General features: G+C 44.1%; 1 long non-coding RNA gene across 6 annotated transcripts; it reads right to left on the bottom strand.

The window, feature by feature from the left end:
• Window positions 1-5,597: 5,597 nt before the first annotated feature.
• Window positions 5,598-26,916, bottom strand: LOC140641070 (uncharacterized). 6 transcript variants are annotated; one of them, XR_012037602.1, is made up of 7 exons: window positions 26,790-26,916; window positions 25,652-25,827; window positions 24,918-25,159; window positions 24,677-24,820; window positions 22,933-23,068; window positions 19,944-20,971; window positions 5,598-5,993 (listed from the first exon to the last, which is right to left on the bottom strand). It is a non-coding gene; the product is annotated as an uncharacterized lncRNA (long non-coding RNA). The 6 variants fall into 6 exon arrangements; XR_012037603.1 differs by having other exon boundaries at window positions 20,830-20,971; XR_012037598.1 differs by lacking the exon at window positions 19,944-20,971.
• Between the last annotated feature and the right edge of the window lie 479 nt (window positions 26,917-27,395).

Raw genomic sequence — 27,395 nt, 5'->3', positions numbered from 1 at the left:
TTTAACAAGCAGGCCAAAATAATCTGTTTTTTTTGGGGGGGCGGAGGGCAGTTGTTATTGTTTTTCTTGAATTTCTTTTTCTTCCTTCTTTCTTTTCTGGAAAAAATAATGAGATGGAGAAATTCACCTCCATAAAATAACATGAGCTTCTAATCACAGCCAGGAAGTTCATCAATACACATATATGATGTCTAACTATAGTTTAAAACAATGATTATAAAGATAGCAGCTGGGCTGGATAAAGGGCACAGAAGAAAACTAGAGAAACGTTTACTGTAGAAATAAAAGAATGAAAATCTATTCAGGCCAATGTTAAAAATGCTATAACTGAGATGCAGTCCCAAGTGGAAACCTTAAAAACAAGAAAGGTTATGGACCACAGAGATAGACGTAGGGAAGTCAGCCACTTATTAAAACAGTAACATTCATACCATAGGAGACTCAGAAGATGAAGAGAGAGAAAAGGTGGGACGTGCTTAGACATTAGAAACGACAAATTCCCACCATTTAGTTCAACGTGGATGGAACTGGAAGTTATTATGCTGAGTGAAGTAAGTCAATCGGAGGACAAACATTGTATGTTCTCATTCATTTGGGGAATATAGATAATAGTGAAAGGGAATATAAGGGAACGGAGAAGAAATGAGTCGGAAATATCAGAAATGGAGACAGAACATAAAGACTCCTAACTCAGGGAAATGAACTAGGGGTGATGGAAGGGGAGGATGGCGGGCGGTGGGGGTGAATGGGTTATGGGCACTGAGGGGGGCACTTGACGGAATGAGCAGTGGGTGTTATTCTGTATGTTGGCAAATTGACATCAATAAAATATAAAATTATTATTAAAAATAAAGGAAGAAAGAAAGAAGAAAGAAAGAAGAAAGAAAGAAAGAAAGAAAGAAAGAAAGAAAGAAAGAAAGAAAGAAAGAAAGAAAGAGTGGCACCTGTGTGGCTCTGTCAGTTAAGCTTCTCCCTTAGGCTCAGATCATGATCCAGGTCCCAAGGAAGGCTCCCTGTTCAGCAGGGAACCTGCTTCTCCCTCTCCCTCTGCCCCTCTCGTTCATGCTTTGTCTCTCCTCTCTCTCTCAAATAAATAGAAAACATCTTTGAAAAAGAAACAAACAAACCCACAAGGAAGAGAAATCGCCCATGTAGAAGAATTTCAAACAATTTGTGAAGACATTCCAGCCTCAAGTTCATGAGCATAGCTTCCCACTCTTAAGTGTGGAATACACATAGTAACTTCCTACTACAAAATATAATATGAAAATTTTAAAATATTGATAATATAATAATAATAATAATTAATAATAATAATAATCCGTTTACTACGGAGAAAGCTGACAAACACTACCTCAGCAAGATGATCAGATTGATACCAAGACTGATAAATCATGTTGAGAGTATCTATCCTTTATATGATATAATGAAAATGGCAGTATATCTCTGTATATAATCCACAACAACACTTCAGTCATGAGATAAACAACAGACATGTCCCAGCTGAGGGAAATTTTACAAAACACTCTACTTCTCAAAGTGTTCCAGTTCAACAACAAAAAGGAAAGGCTGAAAGACTGTCACAATCCAGAGGAGCCTAAGGAAACATGAGGACAAATAGAATGTGATATGAGGGATGGAAACTTAGCAAAAACTAAGGAAATCTGTATAAAGTATGGTCTTTGTTTTCGTTTTTGTTTTTGTTTTTTGTTTTTTGTTTTTGGTCTTTGTTTAAAGTGAATTTTTTAATATTGATTCATTAGCTAATATTTGTACCATACTAATATAAGATATCAATAATTGGAGAAATTGAGTGCAAGTGCATGCGAATGCTCTGTACTATCTTCTCAATTTCCCTATAAATCTTTGTTTTTTCCTAATAAATAAGATTTATTTTGAAAATTGACTTAAATGAATGAGGCTCCAAATGTGAAGACATTTTTAGAATAGTTGAATTAACTTTTGCCTTATTCTTAAAGAGTTCCTTTGATGGAAACAAAGTAAGAATTTTATATCAGAAGGAAAGAAAAACACTTATGAACACGTACAATGCCTCCTCAACCTGAAAAGCAGGAACGGATAATAGCAAAAATCAGATAAAAATACTTCTATAATAATAGACACCATATTGTAAGTGCTTTTAAAATTAGCAACACATAACATTTATTTCCTTGACATTTGTCTTCCAAAGATTTCAAAGTGTTTCAGTGTCAGTTGAAACAGGGGAAGAATCTCAGGGAAGAATCCTTCACATAATAATAGGACCATTGGTAATAATGTCTCTCAGTTCATTCCAAATCCATAAAGATGCATTTCCTGATGAGTGACTGAGCTGTGAAGAAAGAGATGAGAAACCCTCATCCCTCTGAATTACTTGTGTCAGAATATTTTCACCATAGTACCACGGATAGTAAATTATCCTTATTACCAGGAAATACGTCTCAGATTGGAATCTGAGCAATCAGATGGGCAGAGAAAAATTGCTTTGACTCGCTCTTCATCTTTTAAAGACAAAGGAGAGCTTCTCTATGTACAAAGTCAGTTGTCAAGATAGCCTTAGGGAATAAGCGTCTGCAGCATGGATTCCCACTGCGCAGCTGGGAAGCCCGTGCCCCAGGTCTTCCTGAACCCAAACCCCTGGGCCTGTCCCCCAACAGACGCTGCCATGCTGAGGTCATTTGCAATTGCTCTCTTAGGAGCTCTGGGGAAGGGGGAAGGAGATAGTTAGGATGGAACGGGAAGCATGGAGGCCAAGAAAATTAAGGCCATTCCAATTTAAATTCAGTGTTAGCCCAAGTCCTCCCATCCCAGGTCCCTGTGAAGAAGAGCTGAAATTTACATTACTTCAGTTACAGGAAAAAAACAAAAGTTTACAGCTTAATGACCTAGAAAGCCCCACAATAGAATCAAAACTGAGCCCAGGCCAAGGACCTGAAACCTCTATTAGAATGAAGACAGAGCTCAATGCCCTTGAATGTTCCATATCAAAATGTAAACAGAACTTGAGGAATTGCTCCAGCCCTTCTGGAGGTCCCCGAGACCAGCCCTTAAAACTAAGCTAAAACCCGCCTCGGGATCCAAGTCCCTGCTCCACTCTGTTGGGTATACTTGGACACAAGCTCGAGCTTGTAAATAAACGCACGTGTGTTTGAATCAGTGTCGGCTTCTACGTGGTTTCTTGGATTCGCAATCTTGGGCACAACACTCTGAGATAAAAAAACAAAACCAAAAGAAGATCGGACGCAGGTAGAGTAAACGCAGGTTTCTGAGAGAATCAGCGAGACCCGGGGGCTTGGGGGCTCTTCTGTGGAGGCCCATGCAGACTGGGGGACCAGATGCTCAGCCCCAGAGCCAGAGGACCCAGAGACCCCACCCGCATCCCGCCCATCAGGAAGGGTCTCAGGGAGCAGCACTGCACCGCCCACTGGAGGCCAGAGGTGCTGACACCCACCCCGCCTCTGACCCCGCAGGTGCAGCTACCACGCAGATGTGCACCTGATAATCAGCGCCAGAGCCCATCCCCAGACCCTGCACAGACCACTCACTGCCACCATGTTGTCGGACCACAGAGGGTGCAGAGATTCAGCTCTGCCTGGAAAGTAGGATCTAGCTTCCTTTGTACTTTGTGCTTTATTGTCATTTATTTTCTTTGATTTTTTTATTAATTACCTTATTTTAATTTTTATGTATGTACCTTATATATTTCTTATTTTTACTTTCATGGTACTTTAATTGTGTTTCATATTTTTGGATTTAGAATCTTTTAAAATGCAGGCCAAAATAATCTGGTGTTTTTTTTGGAGGGCAGTTGTTATTGTTTTCCTTGGTTTTTCTTTTTCTTCCCTCTTTCTTTTCTGGAAAAGGTAATGATGGATAAATTCACCTCCATAAAATAACATGAGGTAGTACTCACAGCCAGGAAGTCCATCAATAAACATATATGATGTCTAACTAAAGTTTAAAACAATGATTATAAAGATAACAGCTGGGCTGGAAAAAGAGCACAGAAGAACTAGAGAATCCCTTACTGCAGAAATAAAAGAACTAAAATCTAGTCAGGCCAACGTTAAAAATGCTATAACTGAGATGCAGTCCCAAGTGGAAGCCATAAAAACAAGAAAGGTTATGGACCACAGAGACAGACGTAGGGAAGTCAGCCAATTATTAAAACAATAATATTCATATCTTAGGAGACTCAGAAGATGAAGAAAGAGAACAAGTGGGCCTTTCTTAGACATTAGAAACGACAAATACCCACCATTTGCTTCAACGTGAATGGAACTGGAAGGTATTATGCTGAGTGAAGTAAGTCAATCGGAGAAGGACAAGCATTGTATGTTCTCATTCATTTGGGGAATATAGATAATAGTGAAAGGGGATATAAGGGAATGGAGAAGAAATGTGTGGGAAATATCAGAAAGGGAGACAGAACATAAAGACTCCAACTCAGGGAAATGAACTAGGGGTGATGGAAGGGGAGGAGGGCGGGCGGTGGGGGTGAATGGGTGATGGGCATTGATGGGGGCACTTGATGGATGAACACTGGGTGTTTTTCTGTATGCTGGCAAATTGAAAACGAATAAAAAATAAAATTATTATTAAAATAAAAGAAAGAGAAAGAAAGAAAGAAAGAAAGAGAAAGAAAGAAAGAAATAGAGAGTGGCACCTGGGTGTTCATTCAGTTAAGCTTCTGCTGTAGGCGCAGATCATGATCCAGGTCCCAAGGCAGGCTCCCTGTTTAGCAGGGAACCTGCTTCTCCCTCTCCCTCTGCCACTCTCGATCATGCTTTTTCTCCTCTCTCTCTCATATAAATAAATAACATCATTGAAAAAGAAACAAACAAACTCAGAAGGAAGAGAAATCTCCCATGTAGAAGAATTTCAAACAATTCGTGCAGACATACCACACTCAAGTTCATGAGCATAGTTTAAACTTTTATGTGTGCAATATACATAGTAACTTCCTTCTGCAAAATATATTATGAAAAACCTAAAATAATAATAATAATAATAATAATAATAATCACTTAACTACGGAGAAAGATGACAAACACTACCTCAGCAAGATGATCAGATCGATAACAAGACTGATAAATCATGTTGATAGTATCTATCCTTTATATTATATAATAAAAATGGCAGTATATCTCTGTATATAATCCACAAAAACAGTTCAGTCATGAGATAAACAACAGACATGTCCCAACTGAGGGAAATTTTACAAAATACTCTACTTCTCAAAGTGTTCCAGTTCAACAAAAACAAGGAAAGGCTGAAAGACTGTCACAATCCAGAGGAGCCTAAGAAAACAGGAGGACAAATGGAATGTGATATGAGGGATGGTAATTTAGCAAAAACTAAGGAAATCTGAATAAAGTATGGTCTTTGGTTAATGCGAATATTTTAATATTGATTCATTAGTTCATATTAGTACCGTATTAATATAAGATATCAATAATTGGAGAAATAGAGTGCCAGTGCATGCGAATGCTCTGTACTATCTTCTCAATTTCCCTGTAAATCTTTGTTTTTTTCCTAATAAATAAGATTTAGTTTGAAAATTGACTTAAATGAATCAGGATCCAAGTGTGAAGACATTTTAAGAATCGTTGAATTAACTTTTGCTTTATTCTTAAAGAGTTCCTTCGATGGGAACAAAGAAATAATTTTATATCAGAAGGAAAGAACAACACTTATGAACACGTATAATGCCTCCTCAACCTGAAAAGCAGGAAAGGATAATAAAAGCAAAAATCAGATAAAAATACTTCTATTATAATAGACACCATATTGCAAGTGCATTTAAAATTAGCAATGCATAACATTTATTTCCTTGACATTCGTCTTCCAAAGAGTTCACAGTTTTTCAGTGTCAGTTGAATTAGGGGAAGAATCGCAGGGAAGAATCCTTCACATAATAATAGGACCATTGTAATAATGTTTCTCAGTTCTTTCCAAATCCATAAAGATGCATTCCCTGATGAGTGACTGAGCTGTGAAGAAAGAGATGAGAAAGCATCATCCCTCTGAACTATTTGTGTCAGAATATTTTAACCATAGTACTACGGATAGTAAATTATCCTTATTACCAGGAAATACGTCTCAGATTGGAATCTGAGCAATTAGATGGGCAGAGAAAAATAACTTAGACTCACACCTCATCTTTTAAAGATAAAGGAGAGCTTTTCTATGTACAAAGTCAGTTGTTAAGATAGCCTTAGGGAATAAGAGTCTGCAGCATGGAATCCTGCTGCACAGCTGGGACGCCCACGCCCCAGGTCTTCCTGATCCCAAATCCATGGGCCTGTCCCCCAACACACGCTGCCAAGCTGAGGTCATTTGCAATTGCTCTCTTAGGAGCTCCAGGGAAGGGGAAAGAGCTAGATAGGATGGGACTGGACACAAGGAGGCCGAGAAAATGAAGGCCTTTCTACTTTAAGTTCAGTGTTCGAACAAGTCCAGCCATCCCAGGCCCCTGTGAAGAAGACCTGAAATTTACATTACTTCAGTTACAGGAAAAAAACAAAGGTTTACAGCTTAATGGCCTAGAAAGCCCCACAATAAAATGAAACTGAGCCCATGTCAAGGGCTGGAAGCGCCTATTAGAATGAGAGCAGAGCCCAATACCCTTGAAGGCCCCATATCAAAATGTAAACATAACTTGAGGAATTGCTCCAGCCCTTATGGAGGACCCCGAGACAAGCCCTTAAAACTAAGCTAAAACCCACCTCGGGGTCCAAGTCCCTGCTCCGCTGTGTTGGGTGTACTTGGACGCAAGCTGGAGTTTGGAAATCAACCCTTGTGTGTTTGCATTGGTGTCAGCTACTTAGTGGTTTCTCAGATTCGCAAACTTGGGCACAACACCCCCATGTCCCCTCCTGCCTTGGCTGAACCCCTATCTCCTCCCACCCAGGGTGACACTCAGTCTCCTCCCTGCCTACAACAGCTGGGCACAGGCCATCACACAGGTCCCATGAGCACGGTGGGGACTCCCACCGTCCCTGGCCTCCCAGAGGAAGGAAGGAGGTTTTGGCAGTACACACTCCCATGGTGGCCCCAGGGATCCCCACCCAGGCAGACAGGTTGGGGTCTGTGTCCCTGACGCCAGCTCCTCCTCCCCGGTTTTCCCACAGGAAATGAAGGAGGAGACCCTAGTCTCCTCTAGGGACATCACGCTGGGGGACCTGGACATCAACAGGATGTTCAGCAGTCACGTCATGTTTTGGGACTACTAGGGGTAGGGTGAGGCTGAGGGGCCAGGGGGATCGAGACCCAGGAGGACCGGGGGCTTCTGGGTAGGGAACACAGGGCTTCAGAGCCTGGGGAAGAACAGCAGCCAAAAACACACTGCTCCATGGTAGATTGTTGGGGATGAACACCGTGCCCCCACCCTCGGGGTCTCAGGGATGAGGAGACCACTAGGACAGGCCTCCAGGGATTGCCATGTAAGCTGAAACCCAAAGGGGTGAGGGACGGCCCCCTGAAAAGCAAGGGGATGGGGTGAGGGCCATGGGGCCAGTAAGGGGACCTGGGGGCAGGGTGCATGGCCGTGACTGGAGGACACACATCAATCTGATGAGGGTCGGACGGGTCAGGGTGATACCCACCCTCAGGACTTTATATATTTCTAAATTCTATGCATTCAATTTGAGACAATTTGCAATTTGTAAACATACATAGTATGATGACCCCCAGATAATGCCCCTCGTCCAGCCAGGGCCCTGCACTCACCACAGGGGTCCCCAGGGGCAGGTGTCACAGCATACCCCAGACTGGGGTCGCCTTTATCTGTAGACGTCTCCGTGTGCATCTTAGAGAAAGGGGATGCCCTGTGTCTGTAGGCCCCCCACACCATCCTCCCATTCCCCAGACCCACACCATCCCCTAACATCATCATCCCCCATGGCATAGCCCCTACACCATCCCCCTCACACACTCACAGCCTCACACAATCCCCACCCACACTATACCCCAACACCATCCCCACTACACCATACCCCACAACCCACCACCATCATACCCTTTGCCCCCACACCATCAACCCCCACACCATCGTCCCTAAGCAAGGACCCAGTGCACCTGCACCCTGTGGGACATGCTCAGACTCCCCGGGGTTCTCTGGATACCCTGCTCACATCAGAAGCCCGGGTGTCCCATTGAGTACCCAGCGGTTGCAGGGAGGAGGGAAGGCAGGGAGTCCCGGACAGTGTGTGTGCAGGAGAGTGGTGCAGAAGACACACTGTGCCCTGCCTCCACCCACTGTCCCTCCGGGAGTGCAGCACAACCTGCACAGGACACCAGCCCATAACCCAGAGGGACCTGGGCTGACTTGGGCCCAGGCTCTGTGGGGGCTGGGTTGATTTGAGCCCCCACCAGTCCCAACTCAAAGACTAATGGAATCAGGCCCGCATGGCCCTGGCCAACCCTGGATTCTGGCCCTGGGCTGAGCGAGCCCTCTCAAAGTGGATGTGGCCTCCTGGGCCCTGGGCGTGCCCCACCGATACAGGTCACTTATCTAGGGCAGCCCTGGGGATCCCGGGACACACCAGTGTGGGGAGAGGAGGGGTAAGCCGGTGGGCCACACCCGCACCCACACCATGAGGCAGGGTCCTCCAGGTGCTGGGGCCCCAGAGGGTCCGAGGCAGGGGTCCAGCTGCCCTGCTGGGACCCAGCACAGGAACCCATGACCAGCAGGTCCAGGTCAGCTCTGCTGTCCTCAGAACTGTCACTAAGGCTGAAACCTCAGGACACACGCCACCACCTGGAGTCCACACATGCTCCCAGATGGGGGACTCCAACACCCGCCCACCCACCCCATGTGATTCTTGCCCCCACATAAAGGACAGAAAGGTCTCCTTCCCCAGGGGAAGGCACGCACCTATGGCTCTGAGCCCATTTGCTGTACAAAGTCAATAAAGTGTTGTGGTGCGAAAATGCACAGCCAGCCCATTTCTGTGTCTCCCAGAACTCTGTGCACGGGGGGTGGAGAGACCCCCAGAGAGGAGGAGGGGGCACCACCTAGGCCCCAACCAGCCCCTGCAGGGTTGCCACCAGGCAAACACAGCTGACGTCCCCACGTGCCTTCCCGGGGCGGCCGGACCCACTGCCGGACATGGGAATGTGGCTGAGCCGGAACTTCCAGCTCAGCTGACCCTCCAGCTGAAAGTCACTGCACGAGTGAGCGCCAGTGTGGCCAGGAGAGCCCAGCTAGCCGCCCAGTACCAGCACCAGAAATGATATTCTGCCAACCATTTTGGGGTTTTGGGTGACCAGCCAGAGGATCCGATAGCTGCACGGGATAGCTGCATGTGACAGACACACACGCACCTCAAAACCAACAAAAGTTGGAATCCCCCCAATGTTGTCAAACAGCAGCCAGATGGTTACATACACTACGCTGTGGTCCCCAATAGGATACATGGAAAACGCTATAAGCCATTACTGTAGAGGTGCTGGAGGCACCGAGATGTGCCTGCTGTGATCCAACAAGGAGTGCAGAGGGGCAGGAAGCATCCTCCGGAGGGGGGGCCCTCCTAGGAAAGGACACCAGGTCCCTGTGAAGGCTACGGAGAGTGAAATCTGTCCTCCTCTCTTTCAGCTTCTGGTTTTCCTCCTAAATGCCATTTTCCTCAATCATATTAGAAAGAATTTATTTTATGTTTTTAAATTTCTTTTTATTGGAGTCCAATTTGTATGAATTCTTTCTTCAGCAAGGGTGTCATTCAGGAGAGAAGGAGAGATAAAGATTTTCCTAGACAGGCAACATAAAGGAGTTCATGACCACTTAACCAGTCCAGTAAGGAATTTTAAGAGGGACTCTTCTAGTGGGGGAAAAAAAAGAGACCAAAAGCAACAAAGACTAGAAAGGCCCAGAGAACGTCACCAGAAACACCAACTCTTCTGGTAACAGAAATGCACAGAGTTCATATCTTTGAATAATCACTCTGACTGCTGATAGACTAAATGCTTCAATCAAAAGATATAGGGTATCAGAGTGGCTTAAAAAGCAGGATCCAGGATGCCTGGGTGGCTCAGGGGTTGACCCTCTGCCTTTGACTCAGGGTGTGATCCTGGAGTCTTGGATCGAGTCCCATATTGGGCTCCTGGTGGGGAGCATGTTTCTCTCTCTGCCTAATTTTCTGCCTCCCTCTCTCGCTCTCTCTCTCTCTCTCTCACTATCATAAATAAAATTATTATTAAAAAAAAACAACATCCATCTGTATGCTGCCTACAAGATGCTCACCTTCGACCTATAGACACCAACAGATTGAAAGTCAGGGGATGGAAAATCATCTATGACGTTAATGGATATCAAAAGAAAGCTGGAGGACTCATACTTATATCAGACAAATGAGATTTGAAACCAAAACCTGGGGGACACCTGGTGGCTCAGTGGTTGAGCATCTGTCTTCGGCTCAGGGTGTGATTCTGGGATCCCAGGATCGAGTCCCACATCAGCCTCCCTTTGGGGAGCCTGCCTCTCACTCTGCTATGTTCCTTCCTCTGCTTCTCTGTGTAATTCTCATGAATAAATAAATAAATATTTTAAATTTCAAAAAAGAAAGAACAAATACTGTAAGAAGAGATGAAGAAGGGCATTATTTCATAATTAAAAAGACTCTCTATCAAGATCAAACAACTAAATATTTATGCTGCCAACATGGGAGTACCTAAATATAGAAACCACTGTTGGTGGGAATGTGAACTAGTGCAGCCACTCTGGAAAACTTTGTGGAGGTTCCTCAATGAGATAAAAATAGACCTTCAAGACAACCCAGAAATTGCACTGTTGGGGATTTACCCCAAAGATTCAGATGCAATGAAACGCCGGGACACTTGCACCCCGATGCTTATATTAGGAATGTCCACAATAGCCAAACTGTGGAAGGAGCCTCGGTGTCCATCGAAAGTTGAATGGATAAAGAAGATGTGGTTTATGTATACAATGGAATATTACTCAGCCATTAGAAGTGGACTGCTCCCGAGTTACTGTGTGGGCTGAATACAGGTTTCCAGAGCTGGCCGCTGCCACTGGGGTTGTTCCTCCTGGGACCTCACGGGGTAAACTAACTGCACTGAGCCCTGCACCAAGCAGGGGACAGAGCAGCTCCCCCAAATGCTAACACCTGAAAATCAGCACAATAGGCCCCTCTGCCAGAAGACCAGCTAGACGGACAAGTTCCAGGGGAAGTCAAGGGACTTAAAGTATACAGAAACAGAAGATACTCTCCCATGTTTTTTTTTTTTTATTTCTGATTGCTTCCCCCACCCTTTTCCCCATTTTCTTTCTTTTCTTTCTTTTTTTATTCTTTCTTCCTTTATTCTTTTTCCTTTTACTCTTTTCTTTCCTTCTTCCTCTCCTCTCTTTTTCTCCTTTTCCCAAGTCAATTTGTTTTTGGCCACTTGGCACTCAGGAAAATGACTAGAAGGAAAACCTCACCTCAAAAGAAAGAATCAGAAACAGTCCTCTCTCCCACAGAGTTACAAAATCTGGATTACAACTGAATGTCAGAAAGCCAATTCAGAAGCACTATTATACAGCTACTGGTGGCTCTAGAAAAAAGCATAAAGGACTCAAGAGACTTCAGGACTGCAGAATTTAGATCCAATCAGGCTGAAATTAAAAATCAATTGAATGCAATGCAATCCAAACTAGAAGTCCTAATGACGAGGGATAACGAGGTGGAAGAACGAGTGAGTGACATAGAACACAAGTTGATGGCAAAGAGAGAAACTGAGGAAAAAAGAGACAGACAATTAAAAGACCAGGAACACAGATTAAGGGAAATAAATGACAGCCTGAGGAAGAAAAACCTATGTGAAATTGGGGTTCCCAAGGGTGCCGAAATAGACAGAGGGCCAGAATATGTATTTGAACAAATCATAGCTGAAAACATGCCTACTCTGGGAAGGGAAACAGGCATTCAGATCCAGGAAATAGAGAGATACCCCCCTAAAATCAATAAAAACCGTACAACACCTCGACATTTAATAGTGAAGCTTGCAAATTCCAAAGATAAAGAGAAGATCCTTAAAGCAGCAAGAGACAAGAAAATCCTGAACTTTATGGGGAGGAGCATTAGGGTAACAACAGACGTCTCCACAGCGACCTGGCAGCCCAGAAAGGGCTGGCAGGATATATTCAGGGTCCTCCATGAGAAGAACATGCAACCAAGAATACTTTATCCAGCAAGGCTCTCATTCAAAATGGAAGGAGAGATAAAGAGCTTCCAAGACAGGCAGGAACTGAAAGAATATGTGACCTCCAAACCAGCTCTGCAAGAAATTTTAAGGGGGACTCTTAAAATTCCCCTTTAAGAAGAAGTTCAGTGGAACAATCCACAAAAACAAGGACTGAATAGATATCATGAAGACACTAAACTCATATCTGTTGATAGTAACTCTGAACGTGAACAGGCTTAATGACCCCATCAAAAGGGGCAGGGTTTCAGACTGGATAAAAAAGCAGGACCCATCTATAGCTGTCTACAAGAGACTCATATTAGACAGAAGGGCACCTACAACCTGAAAATGAAATGTTGGAGAACAATTTACCATTCAAAAGGTCCTCAAAAGAAGGCAGGGGTAGCCATCCTTATATCAGATAAACTAAAATTTACCCAGAAGACTGCAGTGAGAGATGAAGAGGGACACTAAATCATACTTAAGGGATCTATCCCACAAGAGGTCTTAACAATCCTCAATATATGCCCCGAATGTGGGAGCTGCCAAATGTTTAAACCAATTAATAACCAAAGTGAAGAAATACTTAGATAATAATACACTTATACTTGGTGACTTCAATCTAGCTCTTTCTACCCTCGATACGTTTCTAAGCACAACATCTCCAAAGAAACAAGAGCTTTAAATGATACACTGGACCCCATGGATTTCACAGAAATCTACAAAACTTTACATCCAAACTCAACTGAATACACATTCTTCTCAAGTGCACATGGAACTTTCTTCAGAATAGATCACATACTGGGTCACAAATAGGGTCTGAACCGATACCAAGAGATGGGGATCGTCCCCTGCATTATTCTCAGACCATAATGCCTTGAAATTAGAACTAAATCACAACAAGAAGTTTGGAAGGACCTCAAACACGTGGAGGTGAAGGATCAACCTGCTAAAAGATGAAAGGGTCAACCAGGAAATTGAGGAAGAATTAAAAAGATACATGGAAATTAATGAGAATGAACATACAACCGTTCAAATTCTTTGGGATGCAGCAAAAGCAGTCCTAAGGGGGACATATATCACAATACAAGAATCCATTCAGAAACGGGAAACTACTCAAATACAAAAGCTAACCTTACTCATAAAGGGGCTAGAGAAATAAAAGCCGATAGATCCTACACCCAACAGAAGAATAGAGTTAATTAAAATTCGAGCAGAACTCAAGGAAATCGAGACCAGAAGAACTGTGGAACAGATCAACAGAATGAGGAATGGAAATGGTTAAATGAATTAATAAGATAGATAAACCATTAGCCAACCTTATTAAACAGAAGAGAGAGAAGACTCAAATTAATAAAATCATGAATGAGAAAGGAGCTATCACTACCAACACCAAGGAAATACAAACGATTTTAACAACATATTATGAACAGCTATACACCAATAAATTAGGCAATGTAGAAGAAATGGACGCAATCATGGAAAGCCACAAACTAACAACTGGAACAGGAAGAAATAGAAAACCTAAACAGGCCAATAACCAGGGAGGAAATTGAAGCAGTCATCCAAACCTCCCAAGACACAAAAGTCCGGGGCCAGATGGCTTCCCAGGGGAATTCTATCAAACGTTTAAAGAAGAAACCATACCTCTCCTACGAAAGCTGTTTGGAAAGATAGAAAGAGATGGAGTACTTCCAAATTCGTTCTATGAAGCCAGCATCACCTTAATTCCAAAACCAAAGACCCCACCAAAAAGGAGAATTACAGACCAATATCCCTGATGAACATGGATGCAAAAATTCTCAACAAGATCCTAGCCAATAGGATCCAACAGCACATTAAGAAAATTATTCACCATGACCAAGTAGGACTTATCCCTGGGACACAAGGCTGGTTCAACACCCGTAAAACAATCAATGTGATTCATCATATCCGCAAGAGAAAAACCAAGAACCATATGATCTTCTCATTAGATGCAGAGAAAGCATTTGACAAATAAAGCATCCATTCCTGATCAAAACACTTCAGAGCATAGGGATAGAGGAAACATTCCTCATCATCTTAAAAGCCATCAATGAAAAGCCCACAGCAAATATCATTCTCAATGGGGAAGCACTGAGAGCCTTTCCCTAAGATCAGGAACAAGACAGGGATGCCACTCTCACCACAGCTATTCAACATAGTACTGGAAGTCCTGCCTCAGCAATCAGACAACAAAAAGAAATAAAGTCATTCCAATTGACAAAGAAGTCAAACTCTCCCTCTTCGCCGATGACATGATACTCTACCTAGAAAAACCAAAAGCCTCCACCCCAGGATAGCTAGAACTCATACAGCAATTTGGTAGCGTTGCAGGATACAAAATCAATGCCCGGAAATCAATGGCATTTCTATACACTAACAATGAGACTGAAGAAAGAGAATTTAGGGAGTCAATCTCATTTACAATTGCACCCAAAAGCATAAGATACCTAGGAATAAACCTAACCAAGGAGGTAAAGGATCTATACCCTAAAAACTATAGAAAACTTCTGAAAGAAATTGAGGAAGACACAAAGAGATGGAAAAATATTCCATGCTCATGGATTGGCAGAATTAACATTGTGAAAATATCAATTTTACCAAGGCAATGTTCACCTTTAATGCAAACCCTATCAAAATTCCATGGACTTTCTTCAGAGACTTAGAACTAATTATTTTAAGATTTGTGTGGAATCAGGACCCCTGGGTCATGCAGCGGTTTGGTGCCTGCCTTTGGCTCTGGGCACGATAATGTAAACCCAGGATTGAATCCCATGTCAGGCTCCTGGTGCATGGAGCCTGCTTCTCCCTCTGTGTCTCAGCCTCTTTCTCTCTCTCTGTTTGTGACTATCATAATAAAAAAAGATTTGTGTGGAATCAGAAAAGACCCTGAATAGTGAGGCGAATTTTAAAAAAGACAACCATATCTAGGGGCATCACAATGCCAGATTTCAGGGTGTACTACAAAGCTGTGGTTCAAGACAGTGTGGTACTGGCACAAAAACAGACAAATGGATCAATGGAACAGAAGAGAGAACCCAGAAATGGACCCTGAACTTTATGGTCAACTAATATTCGATAAAGTTGGAAAGACTATCGATTGGAAGAAAGACAGTCTCTTCAATAAATGGTGCTGGGAAAATGGACATACACATGCAGAAGAAAGAATGAAACTACACCACTCTCACCATACACAAAAATAATCTCAAAATGAATGAAAGATCTAAATGTGAGACAAGAGTCCATCAAAATCCGAGAGAACACAGGCTATATCTTTTTTTGAACTTGGCCACAGTAACCTCTTGGAGATACATCCACGAAGGCAAAATAAACAAAAGCAAAAATGAACTATTGTGATTTCATCAAGATAAGAAGCTTTTGCACAGCAAAGGATACAGTCAATAAAACTAAAAGACAACCTACAGAATGGGAGAAAATATTTGCAAATGACGTATCAGATAAAGGGTTAGTTTCAAATATCGATAAAGAACTTCTTAAAATCAACAACAAAGAGACAAAGAATCCAATCATGAAATGGGCAAAAGACATGAAGAGAAATCTCACAGAGGACGACATTGCCATGGCCAACATGAACATAAAAAAAAATACTCTGCATCACTTGCTATCATGGAAATACAAATCAAAACCACAATGAGAACCACCTCACACCACTGAATGGGGATAATTAACAAGGCAAGAAAAAAACAAATGTTGGAGAGGATGCAGAGAAAAGGGAAGACTCTTACACTTTTGGTGGTAATGTGAACTGGTGCAACCACTCTGGAAAACTGTCTGGAGGTTCCTCAAAGAGTTAAAAATAGACCTGCCCTATGACCCAGCAATTGCACTGTTGGGGATTTACCTCAAAGATTCAGATGCAATGAAACGCGGGGACACCTGCACCCCGATGTTTACAGCAGCAACGTCCACAATAGCCAAAATGTGGAAGGAGGCTTGGAGTCCTTTGAAAGATGAATGGATAAGGAACATGTGGTTTATGTATACAATGGAATATTACTGAGCCATTAGAAACGACAAATACCCACCTTTTGCTTCAACCTGGATGAAACTGGAGGGTTTTACGCTGAGAGAAGTAAGTCAATCGGAGAAGGACAAACATATGTTCTCATTCAATTGGTTAATATAAATAATAGTGAAAGGGAATATAAGGGAATGTAGAAGAAATGTGTGGGAAATATCAGAAAGGGAGACAGAACATAAAGACTCCTGACTCTGAGAAAGGAACAAGGGATGCTGGAAGGGGAGGAGGGCAGGGGGTGCAGGTGAATGGGTGACGGGCACTGAGGGGGGCACTTGCCGGGATGAGCATGGGTGTTACTCTGCTTGTTGATAAATAGAACACCAATAAAAAATAAATTTATTTTTTAAAAAAAGTTCAAACAACTAAATATTTATGCTGCCAATATAGGAGTACCTAAATATAGAAACCAATTAATGACAAATGTACAGGATCTCACTGATAATAATACAATGACAGGGGATTTTACCACCCACTGATAGCAATGGACTGATCGTCTATGCAGAAAATCAACAGGGGAACAATTGCCTTGACACACTGGACCACAGGGACTCAACAGATATAGTCTGAACATTTCATCCTAAAGCAGAACACACATTCCTTTCAAGTGCACATGGGACATTCTCCAGAATAGATCATATCATGACCCACAAATCAGCCATCAACAGGTACAACAGGTACAAGAAGGTTGATATCACACCCTGTACATTTTCGGACCACGACGCTAAGAAACTCGAAGTCGACAGTAAGAAAAAATTTGGACAGACCAAAAATACGTGGAGATTATGAACATCCTACTAGAGAATGAATGGAGCAACCAGGAAATTAAGGAGGAAATATAAAACAAATGAAAATGAAAACATGTTTCTCCAAACGTCTGGGATATAGCAAAGGCAGTCCTAAGAGGGAAGTACATAGCAATACAGGCCTACCTCAAGAAATAAGAAGTCTCCAATACACAACCTAATCCTACACCTAAAGGAGCTGGTAAAGCAATAGCAAACAAAGCCTAAAGCCTACAGAGGAAGGGAAAAAATAAAGATGAGAGCAGAAATAAACAATGCAGAAAAAATGAAACAGTAGAATGGAATAACGAAACTAAGAGCTGGTTCTTTTTTTTTTATGATAGTCACAGAGAGAGAGAGAGAGAAAGGCAGAGACACAAGCAGAGGGAGAAGCAGGCTCCATGTACCGGGAGCCCGACGTGGGATTCGATCCTCGGTCTCCAGGATCGCGCCCTGGGCCAAAGGCAGGCACCAAACCGCTGTGCCACCCAGGGATCCCTAAGAGCTGGTTCTTCAAAATAATTAATAAAATCTATCAAGCCCTAGCCAGCCTTATCAACGAGAAAAGAGAAAACCTAAATAAATAAAATCACAAATGAGAGAAGAGAGATCACAATCAACACCAGAAAAATAAGACAATTATAAGGGAATACTGAGAAAGATTATATGCTAACAAACTGGGAGACCTGGAAGAAATGGACAAATCCCTAGAAATGTGCAAACGAGCAAAACTGAAATAGGAAGAAATAGAAAATATGAACAGACCCATAATTAGCAAAGAAACAGAATCAGGAAGGCACCTGGGTGCCTCAGTGGTTGAGCATCTGCTTTAGCTAAGGTCATGTTCCCAAGCTCCTGGGGGATCCCGTCCCACATCAGGCTCCCCGCATGGAGCCTCATTTTCCCTCTGCCTATAACTCTGCCTCTCTGTGTCTCTCATGAATACGTAAATAAAGGTGCAGCCACTGTGGAAAACAGTCTGGAGGGTCCTTGAGAAGTTAAAGATAGGGGATCCCTGGGTGGCACAGCAGTTTGGCAACTGCCTTTGGCCCAGGGTGTGATCCTGGAGACCCGGGATCGAATCCCACGTCAGGCTACTAGTGCAGGTAGCCTGCTTCTTTCTCTGCCTGTGTCTCTGCCTCTCTCTCTCTGTGACTATCATAAAAAAAAATTTTAAAAAGAAGTTAAAAATAGAGCTACCCTACGATTCCAAAATTGCACAGCTGGGTATTTACCCTGAAAATACAAAAGTAGTTTAGTAGATTCGAAGGGGAACACGCAGCCCAGTGTTGGTAGCAGCGTTATCAACAACAGCGAAACTGTGTATACAGCCCAGATGTCCATCGACGATGAATGGGCAGAGACGATGTGTTAAATATACACACTGCAACATCACTGGGTCAACAGAAGGGATGAAATGAAGCCATTTACAATGACGTAGGAGAAGTGGAAGGGACTTACGCTAAATGAACTCAGTCAGTCAGAGTAAGACAGGTACCAAATACCATACAATTGCATTCACATGTGAATTTTAAGAAACCAAACTGGCAAAGGGGCAAATGGGGGGATGAGAGATGCAAACCAAGATACACACTCTTAACCACACAAAATAATCTAATAAATACCAGAGGAAGGTGGGACGGATGGGGAATCAGGGGATGGGGATAGTGGAGGTCACCTCTGACCAGTACCAGGCGTTGTATTCAAGGGTTGAATCACTATGTTGTAAACCTGAAACTATATCATACTGTGTTTACAAAGAGGAATTCAAGTAAAACTTTAAAATAATAATTGGTAGTATAGAGGATACATGTGCGCACAAGAGATAAAATCAGAAAGGCAACTGAAAATCCAAATAAAAGTCTTTAGAGTCACAAACCCCTCCTTAGCTGAGCTCAGGAGAAGCCTGCCATGCCTATTCTCACCCCAGAGAAGCCTGGATTTTGATTCTCTGGGGAGGCCACTGACTTGGTGGAGTCAGGCTATCTTTGAAACCAAAACCTAAATAGAGTGCATAAAACTAAACTGCCCAAGATGCTAGGAGTCCCAGTGCAGGCACATGCCAAGACACAAACTCTAACCATACACAGACATAACCCTTACCCTACACTTAAGCCTAATGTTAACCTAACCCTTAAACAAGAACTACCACTAATCAAAAACCAAACACAAACCCCAAGACCGAAACACATTCACTGAACCTTCCTGCCAACACTCACCCTAACTCCTAAACCTATTCTAAACCCTTAACCCTGACCCTTACCTTAAATCTAACCCTAACCTCTAACCATAACCTTAACTTAATGTACTCAAATCGTATTCCTAAACTTAACCTGTACCCTAACCCTAACCCTCTAATACTAATCCTATCTCATACCCAAAAGTGTACCCTAACCCGTACCCTAAAACTAATCCCTAACCCACTGCCTAGCCCACTCTTAACCTTTTCCAAGCCTTACCCTGACCCTGACCTGACCCTAACCCTAACCCCTACCAAACACTAACCCTAATCCTATCCCTAACCCCTATCCTAAACCTAACCCTCGCCCTAACACTAAACCTAGCCGTAACTTTTACTCTAACCCCTAACCCTAACCCCTGACCCTAACTCACACCCTAAACCCTAACCCTAACTGCAAACCTAGCCCAAACCTAACTCTCACCATAACCCAAACCCCAACTCCTAACCTCCTGCCCTAATCCCTAAAGTCTAAACCCTATCCCTAACTCTAACTCCTGTCCCTCACACAAACCCCCATCCTAACTCCTAACCACTGACCCTTACCCTTATCCCTCACTCTAACCTCTAATCCGTAACCATAAGCATAATAATAACCCCTAACATCTAACCTAAGCCTAACCACCAAATGCCTCCCCTCCCCTGACCCTATCATTCATTCTACCCATTCACTTACCCTATGGTTCTGAGGAGTCCCTACTGATATGGACGTGGTCCCCAATGGCACCTCCAGAGTCCTCCAGGAGGTCCTGTGGAAGCCGGGGTCCTGTGAGTGCAGATGTGGCCCCACGTGTTCCAGAGACTTAGTCAGCGGGTCCTGAGTACGCCTGGTCTCCTGTCACTGTGGGTATGCCTCACATCCTCTGGAAGCCTCACAGCAGGTTCTCAGGAGGCCCGGGGCTCCTGTCAGCCTGGACATGGCCCCACGTCCCCCAGAAAACTCACCGCAGGTCCTGAGGAGGCTGTGGGTTCCTGTCAGCCTAGACGCAGACCCATGTCTCCCAAAGCCAAAGTGCAGGTCTTGAGGAGGACAGGGGTCCTCTCAGTCTTGACGTGGCCCCAGAATTTCCTCAGCCTCACCATAAGACCTGAGGAGGTTGGGGGCTCCTGTCAGCATGGACGTGGCCCCAAATCATCCCAGTCCTTCACAGTGCATCCTGAGGAGGCCGGAGACTCCTGTCAGTGTGGATTCGGCATCCACATCTTTCTTAGGCCTCACCACAGCCTCTGACAAGGCTGGGGTCTTCTGTCCGCACGGACACATCCCCATATTTCCCAACATCTACACCGGGGGTCCTGAGGACATCAGTGTCCGGTTGTGTGGATGTGGCCCTACGTCCTCCTGAATCGTCACCACAGGTTCTGAGGTGGCCGAGGCTCCTGTCACTGTGGATGCGGCCCCCAGCTTCCAGAAGACTCAACTTATGTCCTGAGGGGCCCATTAGCTCCTGACAGAGTGAACGCGGCACCACATCTTTCAGAAGCCTCCCCGCGTGTCCTGAGGTGGCCCAGGGGCTCCTGTCAGCATGGATGCGGACTCACATCTTACTGAAAAGCCTCACCATGTGTCCTGAGGAGACCGGGGCTCCTGTCATCGTGAACGCTGCCCCCTGAAGACTCCCCGCAGATTCTGAGGAAGCTGTGGCTCATCAGCGTGGACGTGTCCCCACGTCTTCCTCAGGCCTCCCCAGCACAGGCTGGCTCCTGTTAGTGCAGGCAGACAAGGCCTACTGCACATGCGTGCCCTCTGGGTGGTGCCTGGGCTCAGGCGCCCCCTGCGGGATGCTCAGGCGCTGCAGGAGGCTGTGCAGGAGGCAGAGTGCCCATCCCCAGGCCCAACTCTGCCTCCTTCCAGGCTCCAGCTGTGGCCTGTTATCTCCGGAAACGTCTGACTGAAAAGGAGCCCAACACCCAGCTTCCCCAAAAATACTTAAGGAGAAGGAATTGGAGCCCAAAAAACGAAATGAAATGTGGACCAGACTTTTACCACTTCCTGTAAAACTCCCTTAACCCTCTTCCACTGTGGGCAGGACAACGGGCTGGTGCAGCCACCCTGGAAACAGTGTGGAGGCTCCTCAGGAAGTTACAAATAGAGCCGCCCTGCGACCAGCAGGTGTACAGCCTGGAGCTCACTCTGAAGATACAGATGCAGTGAGACGTGGGACAACTGCACCCCAATTTCCACAGCAGCCGGGTCCACAGTAGCCACACTTGGGAGGAGCCTCGGTGCCCTCTGCCAGATGATGGGAGATAGATGATGGTCATAGAGAGAGGAATGGTACTCAGCTATCAAAGAGAAGGAAATCTTGCCATTTGCAATGACGTGGATAGAACTAGAAGGATCATCCTAAGTGAAATAGGTCAGTCGGAAAAGAGAATGACCGTGTGGTGTCATTCATAGCTGGAATTAAAGAAGCAAAGCAGATGAACTATTGTGAAGGGAAGGAAAAACAAATAAGATGAAAACAGATGCAGGAAATACAGACTCTTAATTAAAGGAAACAAACTGGGGATCCCTGGGTGGCGCAGCAATTTGGCGCCTGCCTTTGGCTCAGGGCGCGATCCTGGAGACCCGGGATCGAATCCCACATTGGGCTCCCAGTGCATGGAGCCTGCTTCTCTCTGCCTGTGTCTCTGTCTGCCCCCCCCCCTCTGTGCGTGTGTGTCTATGGTAAATTAATAAATAAATAATTTAAAAAAAATAAAGGAAACAAACTGAGTGTCGCTGCTAGGCGGGGACGGGGGAGGGGATAACATGGGACCAGCATGAAGGAGGGCACGTGATGTCACGAGTACTGCGGTTATCTCCAACTGTTTAATCCCTGAATTCTTCCTCTGAAAATATAATACACTATATGTTAATTAATTGGGTTTAAATTAAATTAAGTTAAAATCTGTTGTATCAGAACACGTTTCCTACAGGACTCTGTTCTGTTCCTTCGCCTTATGCTGGGACCAACCCACATGGGTGTGGTTTGTTAAGTAGGCGTCAGGCCTCCTCCATGGACCAGCCCAGGGCGAGAACTCACGACCCTGAGATCAGGAGGTGAGGTCAGGAGTCGGATGCTTAACCGATGGAGCCAGGAGGGGTCCCGAGGAAAACACTGCTTTATCCTGTGTCTCTGTGACATCGTTTGAAATAGGAAAGTGCTGCGTCCCACTCTGTCCTGCTTTTCCAATACTGATTTGCTGTCCGGGGTCATTTGTGGGGGCGGATGGATGTTATGGGTTTTTTTTTTCCTATTTATAGGATGTGCCACCATGATTTGACAGGAATGACATTGAAATTGAGGGTGGCTTCAGGAACTGTGGACATTTTCACACGATGAGGCTCCCAACCCACGAGCCCAGGACGGCTTCCCAAAGCTTGGTATGGCTAAGTGCACAAGTCTTGTGCTCCTTTGGTTCAGTCTCATTTATTCTCTGTGATGCTCCTGAGAAGGGAGTCACGTCCGTCATTTCCTTCCTGAGTGCTCATTGTCAGGACACAGCAAGCCCCACAATAGAATAAAAACTGAGCCCAGTCCAAGGGCAGGAAGCCTCTATTAGAACAGATCTCAATGTCCTTGAAGGCCCCATATCAGAATGTAAACAGAACTTGAGGAATTGCTCCAGCCCTTTGGGAGTTCCCCGAGACCAGCCCTTAAAACTAAGCTAAAACTCACCTCGGGGTCCAAGTCCCTGCTCTGCTCTGTCGGGTATACTTGGACACAAGCTCGAGCTTGTAAATAAACCCTCGTGTGTTTGCATCATGTCAGCTTCTCGGTGGTTTCTCAGATTCGCAATCTTGGGCACAACAGTCTGAGATAAAAAAAGAAAACCAAAAGAAGCTCGGACGCAGGTAGAGTGAACGCAGGGTTCTGAGAGCAGCGGCAGAGACCTGGGGGCTTGGGGGCTCTTCTCTAGAGGCCCCAGCAGACAGGGGGGTGGGATGCTCAGCCCCAGAGCCAGAGGACCTAACATCCCCACCCGCATCCCGCCCATTAGGGCCGGGTCTCAGGGAGCAGCCCAGCGCTGCCCGCTTGAGCCCAGAGACGCTGACACCCACCCCGCCTCTGACCCCCGCAGGATCAACTCCTAGGCAGATGTGCACCTGACAATCAGCACCACGGCCCATCCCCAGACCCCACACAGACCATTTGCTGCCGCCAAGTTGTTGGACCACAGAGGCTGCAGAGCTTCAGCTCTGCCTGGAAAGTACAGTCTAGATTCCTTTGTACACTGTGCTCTTTTTTAATTTTTTTCTTTGTTTCTTTTTTATTAATTGCCTTATTTTAATTTTTTGTATGTACCTTATATATTTCTTTTTTTACTTTCATGGTACTTTAATTGTGTTTCATATTTTGGGATTTAGAATCTTTTAACAAGCAGGCTAAAATAATCTGGTTTTTTGGGGGGAGGGCAGTTGTTATTGTTTTTCTTGATTTTTCTTTTTCTTTCTTCTTTCTTTTTTGGAAAAAATAATGAGATTGAGAAATTCTCCTCCATAAAATAACATGAAGTAGTACTCACAGCCAGGAAGTTCATCAATAAACATATATGATGTCTAACTACAGTTTAAAACAATGATTATAAAGATAGCAGCTGGGCTGGAAAAAGAGCACAGAAGCAAACTAGAGAATCCCTTACTGTAGAAATAAAAGAACTTAAATCAAGTCAGTCCAACGTTAAAAATTCTATAACTGAGATGTAGTCCCAAGTGGAAGTCTTCAAAACAAGAAAGGTTATGGACCAAAGAGGCAGACTTAGGGAGTTCAGCCACTTAATAAAACTATAACATTCATATCATAGGAGACTCAGAAGATTAAGAGAGAGAAAAGGTGGACCTTGATCAGCCATTAGAAATGACAAATACCCACCATTTACTTCAAGGTGGATGGAACTGGAAGGTATTATGCTGAGTGAAGTAAGACAATCAGAGAAGGACAAACATTGTATGTTCTCATTCATTTGGGGAATATAGGTAATAGTGAAAGGGAATATAAGGGAAGGGAGTAGAAATGTGTGGGAAATATCAGAAAGGGAGGCAGAACATAAAGTCTTCTAACTCTGGAAATGAACTAGGGGTGACTGAATGGGAGGAGGGCAGGGGTGAGGATGAATGGGTGACGGGCACTGAGGGGGGCACTAGACGGGATGGGAACTGGGTGTCATTCTATATTTGGCAAATTGAACACCAATAAAAAATAAATTTATTATTAAAAAAAAGAAAGAAAGAGTGGCACCTGGGTGGCTGAGTTAGTTAAGCTTCTGCCTTAGGCTCAGATCATGATCCAGGTCCCAAGGCAGGCTCCCTGTTCAGCATGGAACCTGCTTCACCCTCTCCCTCTACCCCTCTCGCTCATGCTTTTTCTCCTCTCTCTCTCTCATATAAATAAATAACATCTTTGAAAAAAAAATCAAACAAACCTGGAGGGAAGAGAAATCTCCCATGTAGAAGAATTTCAAAGAATTTGTGCAGACATTCCACCGTCAAGTTCATGAGCATAGCTTCCCACTCTTATGTGTGCAATACACGTAGTAACTTCCTTCTACAAATATATTATGAAAAACCTAAAATAATAATGATAATACACTAATAATAATAAAAATAATAATAAAAATAACAAAAATGAATCAGTTTACTACGGAGAAAGCTGACAAACACTACCTTAGCAAGATGATCAGATCGATACCAAGACTGATAAATCATGTGATAGTATCTATCCTTTATATGATATAATAAAAATGGCAGCATATCTCTGTATATAATCCACAAAAACAGTTCAATCATGAGATAAACGACAGACATGTCCCAACTGAGGGAAATTTTTCAAAATACTCTCCTTCTCAAAGTGTTCCAGTTCAACAACAACAAGGAAAGGCTGAAAGACTGTCACAATCCAGAGGAGCCTAAGAAAAAATGAGGACAAATGGAATGTAATATGAGGGATGGTAACTTAGCAAAAACTAAGGAAATCTGAATAAAGTATCGTCTTTGGTTAATGTGACTATTTTAATATTGATTCATTAGCTCATATTTGTACCGTACTAATATAAGATATCAATAATTGGAGAAATTGAGTGCAAGTGCATGTGAATGCACTATACTATCTTCTCAATTTCCCTATAAATCTTTGTTTTTTTCCTAATAAATAAGATTTATTTTGAAAATTGACTTAAATGAATCAGGCTCCAAGTGTGAAGACATTTTAAGAATAGTTTAATTAACTGTTGCCTTGTTCTTAAAGAGTTCCTTTGATGGAAACAAAGTAAGAATTTTAGATCAGAAGGAAAGAAAAACACTTATGAACACGTATAATGCCTCCTCAACCTGAAAAGCAGGAACGGATAATAAATAGCAAAAATCAGATAAAAATAATTCTAGTATAATAGACACCATACTGTAAGTGCATTTAAAATTAGCAATGGGGGATCCCTGGGTGGCGTAGCGGTTTGGCGCCTGCCTTCGGCCCAGGGCACAATCCTGGAGACCCGGGATCGAGTCCCACGTCGGGCTCCCGGTGCATGGAGCCTGCTTCTCCCTCTGCCTGTGTCTCTGCCTCTCTCTCTCTCTGTGACTATCATAAATAAATAAAAGAAAAAAATAAAAAAATAAAATTAGCAATGCATAACATTTATTTCCTTGACATTTGTCTTCCAAAGAGTTCACAGTGTTTCTGTGTCAGTTGAAATAGGGGAAGAATCTCAGGGAAGAATCCTTCACATAATAATAGGACCATTGGTAATAATGTCTCTCAGTTCATTCCAAATCCATAAAGATGCATTTCCTGATGAGTGACTGAACTGTGAAGAAAGAGATGAGAAACCCTTCCCTCTGAATTACTTGTGTCAGAATATTTTAACCATAGTACTACAGATAGTAGTAAATTATCCTTATTAACAGGAAATACATCTCAGATTGGAATCTGAGCAATCAGATGTACAGAGATAAAACTCTATGACTCGCTCCTCAACTTTTAAAGACAAAGGAGAGCTTTTCTATGTACAAAGTCAGTTGTCAAGATAGCCTCAGGGAATAAGATTCTGCAGCTTGGAATCCCGCTGCACAGCTGGGACGCCCGTGCTCCAGGTCTTCCTGATCCGAAATCACTGGGCCTGTTGCCCAACACAGGATGCCACGCTGAGGTTATTTGCAATTGCTCTCTTAGGAGCTCTGGGGAAGGGGGAAGGAGCTAGATTGGTGGGACAGGAAGCAAGGAGGCTGAGAAAATTAAGGCCATTCCAATTTAAATTCAGCATTAGCACACGCCCAGCCATCCCAGGCCCTTGTGAAGAAGAGCTGAAATTTACATTGCTTCAGTTACAGGAAAAAAACAAAAGTTTACAGCTTAATGTCCTAGAAAGCCCCACAATTGAATCAAAACTAAGCCCATGCCAAGGGCTGGAACCGTCTATTAGAATGAGAGCAGAACTCAATACCCTTGAAGGCCCCATATCAAAATGTCAACAGACCTTGAGGAATTGCTCCAGCCCTCTGTAGGACCCCAAGACAAGCCCTTAAAACTAAGCTAAAACCCACCTCAGTGTCCAAGTCTCTGCTCCGCTGTGTTGGGAGTACTTGGACGCAGGCTCGAGTTTGGAAATCAACCCTTGTGTGTTTGCATTGGTGTCAGATACTTAGTGGTTTCTTGCATTCGCAATCTTGGGCACAACACTCCCATGTCCCCTCCCACCTTGGCTGAACCCCTATCCCCTCCCACCCAGGGTGAAACTCAGTCACCTCCCCGCCCACAACAGCTGGGCACAAGCCGTCACACAGGTACCGCAGGCATGGGGTACTCCCGTCATCCCTGGACTCCCAGAGGAAGGAAGGAGGTTTCCGCAGGACACACTCCCATTGTGGCTCCAGGGCTCCCTGCCCAGGACGGCAGCTCGTGACAGGTCGGGGTCTGTATCCCTGGCGCCTGTTCCTCCTCCCTGGTTTTCCCACAAGAAATGAAGGAGGATGCCCTTTTCTTCTCCAGGGACATCACGAAAGTAGACCTGGATGTCAACAGGACGTTAGGCAGCCACATCATGTTTTAGTACTGCTAGGGGGTCGGGTGAGGCTGCTTGTACAGGGGGCTTTGGGGCCCCGGGGGCTTCTGGGTAGGGAAAACAGGGCCTCTGTGCCAGGGGGAGCAAC

Source organism: Canis lupus, chromosome 10 (assembly GCF_048164855.1).
Source record: "Canis lupus baileyi chromosome 10, mCanLup2.hap1, whole genome shotgun sequence".
In the NCBI taxonomy this organism is placed as follows: domain Eukaryota; kingdom Metazoa; phylum Chordata; class Mammalia; order Carnivora; family Canidae; genus Canis; species Canis lupus.
Note: the sequence above shows the minus strand (reverse complement) of the source record. Positions and strands in the feature narration are given on the sequence as shown.